The sequence below is a fragment of the Ornithorhynchus anatinus genome, chromosome X5, assembly GCF_004115215.2.
Source record: "Ornithorhynchus anatinus isolate Pmale09 chromosome X5, mOrnAna1.pri.v4, whole genome shotgun sequence".
Lineage (NCBI taxonomy): Eukaryota > Metazoa > Chordata > Mammalia > Monotremata > Ornithorhynchidae > Ornithorhynchus > Ornithorhynchus anatinus.
Window position 1 is genome coordinate 57,207,617 of NC_041753.1, and position 7,505 is coordinate 57,215,121.

Genomic DNA, 7,505 nt, shown 5'->3' on the forward strand with positions numbered 1-7,505 from the left:
GTACTAAGTGCTGGGGTAGATTCCCCATGGGGCTCACAGTCGTAATCCCCCTTTTTATGGATGAGGTAACTAAGGCCCAGAGAAGTGAAGTGACTTCCCCAAGGTCACACAGCAGAGCCAGGTGGAGCCAGGATTAGATCCCAGGTCCTCTGACTCCCAGGCCTGTGCTTGACAACGGTAAAAGTATTTACAACTAGAGCGATCAAAATAAATAATTGAGTCCACATGGGTGCATGAGGGCCAAGGAGGGCATAAACAAGTTCGGAAGTGCTAGAGTCGGCTGAAGGGATGACTGTGTGTCAGGGTCCTGGGAAAACTTGGAGGAGATGGAATTTTAGGAGGGATATGATTAGAGGGAGTCTGAGTGGAGGAAACGTGTCTACCAATTCTGTTGTAGCCTTCTCTCCCAAGCACTTAATGCAGTGCTCTGTGCACAGTAAGCACTCGATAAATGCCACTGATTGATTGACTGATTGAAGAGGAAGAGGTAGATCCAGGAGAACTGGCAGGATCTGGCACTAGACCGAATGGGAGAGTTGAACGATAGCAAAGAGTGGAGGGTGACACCATGGTTCCAGGCTTCCTGGATGAGGACGATGGCGTGTTGTCAACTGAGATTGCAAAATTAGGGGAAGAAGTGGTTTTTAGGGGCGTGAGGAGGGGTTCCTTTTTAGACACGTTGAGTTTGAGGTGCCGGCAAGACATCCAAGATGTCCTGGAGGCAAGAGGGGATGCGGGATTGTAGGTCAGCGGAGAGGTCAGGCCTAATAGTAACAACTGTGGATTCTGTTAGGCACGTACTGCGTGTCAAATGCTCGGGTAGAAACCAGCTAACAAGTCTGACACGGCCCCTCTCTGAAGCCATTTGAGTGGATGAGCTCCCTGGGAGAGGGAGTGTAAAGCGAGAAGCTAGAAGACCCACAACAGAGCCTCGGGGGATGCCCACTCTACCAGGATGAAAGGCAGAGGAGGAGCCAACGGACACAGGAGGCGGTGAGGTGCTCGGGATTCAGGAGGAAGGTGATGGGGAGATTCGGGGCTTCAGAAGGGAGTTGCCGTTTTAGAAGATCTGATGGGGGCAGTGAGTGTGTGAGTCAATGAGGGAGGACCGGTAGAGTCGTGGAGCAGAAGCCAGAGCCGAGTTAATAATAATAATGTAATAATGTTGGTATTTGTTAAGCGCTTACTATGTGCAGAGCACTGTTCTAAGCGCTGGGGGAGATACAGGGTCATCAGGTTGTCCCACGTGAGGCTCGCAGTCTTCATTCCCATTTTACAGATGAGGTCACGGAGGCCCAGAGAAGTGAAGTGACTTGCCCACAGTCACACAGCTGACAGGTGGCAGAACGGGGATTCGAACCCATGACCTCTGACTGCCAAGCCCCTGCTCTTTCCACTGAGCCACGCTGCTTCTGAGTTAGAGCACGGGAGTGAGAATTTGTAGCGGGAGAACCTGGGGGCTGGATTCCTGCCAACTGCCTTCAGCCGCCCGGGCACTGGAACGAAAGGTGCAGGCTGCGGTGATGGTCCAGGGCTGTGGATTGGAGCTGCGAGAGCAGTGAAGGGATGGGGGCCAAAGGAGTTGAGGTTGATGGAGAGGGTGGAATTAAGGGAGTGTACTTTTACAGAAACGGAATGCGAAGATCGAAGATTCTTTCCGGCGATTTGTTTCACACCGTGAGCTCGTCGAGGGCAGAGAACGTGTCTACCGACTCTGTCGTACTCTCCCAAGCGCTTAGTACAGTGCTCTGCACACAGGAAGCGCTCAGTAAATACGATCGATCGATTGGACGTTGGGGGCGGAGGAAGAGGATCGGAGAAATGCTCTGACGTTAGTTTCACCTCTGCATTTGTAGACATAATTGGTTTTAATGAACTTTTAAAATATTTGAACGCACCACAGTGTCATCCTCCTCGTTTCCCTCCTCCTCCTCATTAGCAACTCTGTCACCAAGAAGACCCGACAGACCCACTCCGTAGTCCCCATCAGAAAGGGAGAGTCTGGAAAGATAAGGGCTCAGTCAAGGATAGACCAAAGGGGACAGATCGGGAAACGGATGTGCCTCAGAGAAACTCTCAGATGTTTTTTCACGTGCAGAAGTAGCAAAATTTTGGCTGGAACTGTGAGTAAATTTGTATCCGACGTACCCTACTCGGAAACAGAATATGAATCTGACGTACCTGACGTGGAAACAAAATATGAATCTGACGTACCCCGCTCGGAAACAATATGAATCTGACCTACCCGACTCGGAAACAAAATATCAATCTGACGTACCCGACTCGGAAACAAAATGTGAATATACTTAGAATTTTTAGGCTTTGCGTGATTATATTTTACGATATAGGTGTGTCTCTCGTGAAAACCGCAAATTTGGGCACAACAACTCCAGATTAATTGAGCCTGAAGTTCCTGGGAACTCAACAGTATATCCGCAGTAGCAGGAACTTTGGCCGAGTCTTCTACGACACCAGCTACCGAGAGGAGAAAGCCATTTTTTACGCTTGCGCTCGCTAGCAACAGAAAATAAATACTCCCCAAACTTGCTAATTAAAAAATGCCCTCGCTTTTTCCAAGTTATTCTTGGCGTAAGAATTTCATTATCTTTAGTATCTGGCTGGCTGATACACAGTGGAAACAGCACTGATCTGACAGGTGGTCACCACAGATCATTAATTGCAAACGCTGGCCTGGAGAGATGGGTAACTGCTCTCAAGCCACCTCTCCGGTTAACCAGACGAACCTTGGGAAAATTTTCCCACAGATGGATGTGATTGAACATCCCTCTTCAGAGTTGGATTTCTGGCCTTTTTACAACCTGGCGTACCAGGTGGGGCTGACTGGCAAAACAAACATCCTTTTGCCCAAAAGAAAGCTCCGTCTCATGTCTTAGCGCAAACGTTCTTAGCCTTGTTCTCAGAACGGCAAAGGGAGGATTTGCCGCGGTGGCTCCCGCCCGAGTTTCCACGGGACGGTTCTCTTCCTTTCGGTCGAGGGCTTGGACCCTCCGTGTGCCTGTTTCCCGATTGGCCCGAGCAGACCCCCGCTTGTCAATAATCAATCCGTGGTATTTATTGAGCGCTTACTATGTGCAGCGCACTGTACTAAGCACTCGCGAGAGTACAATAAAAGAGAATTAGCCGACGCATTCCCTGCCTATAGCGAACTTACATTCTAGAGGGGGAGCAAGACATTAATAAATTAGTAATTTATAATATGTGATTTAAAGATCTGTACGTAAGCGCAGAGCAGTTTACTTCAAGCTCAGGGTCGGTAGTGGTGGGGACTTGGGCGACGGGCTTCTCGACCCTCCCTAAAAGCGCATCTGGGCATAGTCGTCTACCCGAGTAGCGGCTTTTGCCTAGGGCTGCTGGCGATCCTGTCCGGAGGTACCCAAGAGTGGCCACGGACAGAAACGGAGCTGGAAGGTGGAAAAACCCAAAGTGCTCTTTGCCAAGAGGTTTACATTCTGATGATCATGGGTTAAGGGGGCAGATCCGGAGGCAGGTATTAAACCATTTTCCTTATCGGCACGAATGTCGATGCGGTGTCAAATTTGTTTTGCCCCAGGCGAACGGATGGTCAGAAATGGATATTTTTGGTGAAAGCACTCAGTGCACTTTCCCCACGCGAGCCCTGCTGTCGCCTGAGCTCTTAAAGTGAGAAATGCTTAATAGTAAGCTCAGCTCGGGTACTGATGCCTTCTGTAGGCTTGTGCAGACCGCCAACTGTCTTTGTCATTCACGTTTCTCGCCTCAAAATTGGGATGAATGCCACTAACCTTTTGTACGGGGATGTGTGGAAAGTGAATTTGTGCCCGTAAGCGCTTCCAAGCGTTTGCCCCAGACCAGGTTCCGCACCTTTCCAGTGGTTCCCAACAAAAGGGTGTAGCCTCCCCCTCCACCCGCACCCCGACCCCACCCCATCAGGTCGGACACAGTCCCTGTCCCACGTGGGGCTCACGATCTCAATCCCCGTTTTACAGATGAGGTAACTGAGGCCCAGAAAAGTGAAGCGGCTTACCCCCTTCCTTATTCCCTCCCTGACCGCCACTTTCCAGTGATTCCATCCCCACTGCTTTCAACTCTAACATGCCTATGGCTGCCATATCCTAAAAAAAACCCCTCCCTTGACCCCCACAGCTCCATCCAGTTATCACTCCCATCTCCCTCCTACCATTCCTGTCCAAACTACTCGAGCGAGTAGTCTACACCCGCTGCCTTCACTTCCTCTCCTCCGATTCTCTCCTTGACCCCCTCCAATCTAATCTCCACCCCCTTCACTCGAGTGACCTCCTTCTCGACAAATCCAACAGCCTCTACTCCATCCTAATCCTCCTTGTCCTCTCATCTGCCTTCAACCCCGTGGACCACCCCCTACTCCTAAAAGCAGTATCTCCCCTCAGCTCTACCGCCGCCGTCCACTCCTGCTTCTCCTCTCTGTCTGGCCCTTCCTTCTCAGTCTCCTCCGCAGGCCCCTCCTCTGCCTCCCACCCCCTAACTATTGGAGTCCCTCAAGGCTCGGTTCTGGGTCCCCTTCCTCTCTCCATCTACACCCACTCCCTTGGAAAACTCATTTGCTCCCACGGCTTCAACTTGCATCTAATCGCGGATGATTATCGGATCTACCTTTTGCCAGCCCTGATCTCTCTCCTCTGCAATCTTGCATTTCCTCCTGCCTACAGGACGTGTCTAATGATAATAATAACGATGGTATTTGTTGAGCGCTCACTATGTGCCAAGCACTGTTCTAAGCGCTGGGGTGCATACAAGGCAATCAGGTCGGACACGGTCCCTGTCCCACGGGGGGCTCACGATCTCAATCCCCGTTTTACAGATGAGGTAACTGAGGCCCAGAAAAGTGAAGCGGCTTGCCCAAGGTCACGCGGCAGACAAGTGGCGGAGTGGGGATTCGAACCCACGACCTCCGACTCCCAAGCCCGGGCTCTTGCCGCCAGACCATGCTGTTTCCCGTCTCTACTCAGATCACCCGCTGATACCTCAAGATGAACCCGTCCAAACCAGAATTCATATTTGCACCCAAACCCTGCCCTGGCCCTATAGAGAACACCTCCCTGTTCCTAAGTCTGAATTCTCGGCATCGTCCTCGACTCATCTCCCTCATTCAACCTACGCGCTCCTGTTCGGTCTACCTTCACGTCACTGAAACCCACCCTTTCCTCTCCACCCGAATCTACCATCCTGATCCAAGCACTTATCCTGTCCCGCCGTGATTACTGCATCAGCGGTATCGCCGACCCGCCCGCCTCCTGTCCCTCTCCACTCCAGGCCATACTTCACACTACTGCCAGGTCACCGTTTTCTAAAATAACGTTCAGCCCACCCCTTTCCTCAGGAACCTCCAGCGGTTGCCCAGCCACCTCCGCATCAAGCAGAAATGCCTTACCGTCGGCATTAAGGCGCTCGGTCACTTCCCCCCACTGATTTCCTACTACAGCTCAGCCCGCACAGCTCACTTCTCTAATGCCAACCTACTCATCTGTCTCACCACCACCCGCTTGCTCACACGCTCTCTCTGGCCTGGAACTCCCTCCCGCTTTCGCATCTCACGGACTACCACTCTCCCCACCTTCGAAGCCTTAATGAAATCAGGGCTCCTCCAAGAGGCCTTCCCTGACTGAATCCTCATTTCCCCTCCTCCCTCTCCCTTCCGCATCATTTGTGCACTTGGATCTCTACCCTTTAAGGACTTGATATGCATCCCACCTTCAGTCCCGCTGCACTTAGGTATATACATATATATATATATATATATATATATCCGTAATTTATTCAGATATATGTCTGACTTCTGTCTGTTATGTCTCTCTACCCCTCCGGGGCCTATAAGCCCTTTGTGGTCAGGGAACGTGTCGGCCAACTCTGTTGTACTCTCCCAAGCGCTTAGTACATGTTCTACCAACAGTAAGCGCTCAATTGATACTATTGATCGATTTACTGAAAGCGTAACAATCTTGTCCTTGCTAGGCCCGAGGGGCAGGGGCGTACATCCTTTTTCCCTCTTTTTTCAGCCTCCCCTTACTTTAGTACACCCAGTTCTGCCAGAACACTTGTTTTCCCATTTTGGATAGAATGTGATGGCAGAAATATGGAATGTTCTTCCAACAGTGTGCATCTGTCAGGAAGCAGCGCAATGTCATTTGGGAAGAGAGAGTTGTGCCGTGTGTACACGGTGTCGGCCATGGCGTGTGGCACACCGTGAGTTTGGGGGATCTGCAAGAATGGGAGGAGAATGAATGGTGTGGATTTTCACCCTATTGGCCTGGGGGGAGTGGGGGAGGGATGGTGGAGGGGGGTGGAATTGGAGCACACACATAGTGATTTTTGAGAAGATAAATAGGTCCCTATCAATTTTGATGGTAAATTAAAAATCTTATCTCACTGGGCTCACGGAGAATAAAATATTGGCTGCGATAAGCACCCAGGGCAGAATTTCATCAGTAAATTCTAGCGTCCACAGATCCAATTCTATGCTTACAAGCTATGTTGCCACAAAAGTCAACATTTAATGAATTTCACAAAAAATGCACGAGCCTGATTGTTTAGTTATCGTTATCAGAGTCAGGAGCAGCAATATTTAATGAATGCCTCAGAGAAAGAAGAAAACATAAAACTTAGCCTTCAGGGAATTTACAATTTAATAAGTGAGATGGGTCAAAAGATAAAAACGGGGCCATACCGTTATATTTGAAAATGCTAGAGCCTGAAATCTCTAAGTACCAACAACAGTCCATCACATTTATTGAGCACTCACTGTGTACAGAGCACTGTACTAAGCGCTTGGGAGAGTGCGATGTAACGGAGTCGGTAGATGTGGCCCTGCCCACAAGGAGCTTACAGCCTAGAGGGGCAGACGGACATTAAAATAGGAACAGAACTATGTACCAAAATTTACAGCGCTATAAAGAGGTGTTGCGGCAGCTGGAGGGGATTTCAGGTAAAGGGACGTTGACCTCCGGAGCCTTCGTGCTGGAGGTGGATTTTTCAAAGAGCTTCGGTGAAGAAAAGAGGGACTCTATTTTGTCAAGTGTCTCATCTTCTGCTGTCGAGTCGTCTCCGATCCATAGCCACTCCACGGACGGGTCTCTCCCAGAAAGCCCCACCTCCGTCTGCAGTCGTTCCGGTGGTGGATCCAGAGAGTTTTCGCGGTCAAAATACGGAAGTGGTTTACCGTGGCCTTCTTCCTCGTGAAGCGTAGGGTGTGGTAAATTTCTCGGCATAGTATTTATTGAGTGCCTTCTGGGTGCATGCCTCAGTGTCGCTCTACCCCAGTTAGCCCTCTCTATTGGTTCCGTGAAAACAGAGGGTTAAGCCAGAAAGGGCTAAACGGAATCAAGTTTCCCAAGGGAAATAAAATATAAAATGTATTAATGCAGTCCTAAGATCTGAAAAAAACGACCAAAAGAATAGAGATGTATTTGAAAATGATAAAAGAAAACACAATGTATCACCCAATTCTCTTCTTCTAACCTTGGCATTATGTT

General features: G+C 49.8%; 1 long non-coding RNA gene across 1 annotated transcript; it reads left to right on the forward strand.

Moving 5' to 3' along the window:
• The first annotated feature begins 710 nt into the window (after positions 1-710).
• LOC114807957 lies at positions 711-2,559 on the forward strand. Its single transcript, XR_003755954.2, has 2 exons — positions 711-993; positions 1,629-2,559. It is a non-coding gene; the product is annotated as an uncharacterized LOC114807957 (long non-coding RNA).
• The last annotated feature ends 4,946 nt before the right edge of the window (positions 2,560-7,505 follow it).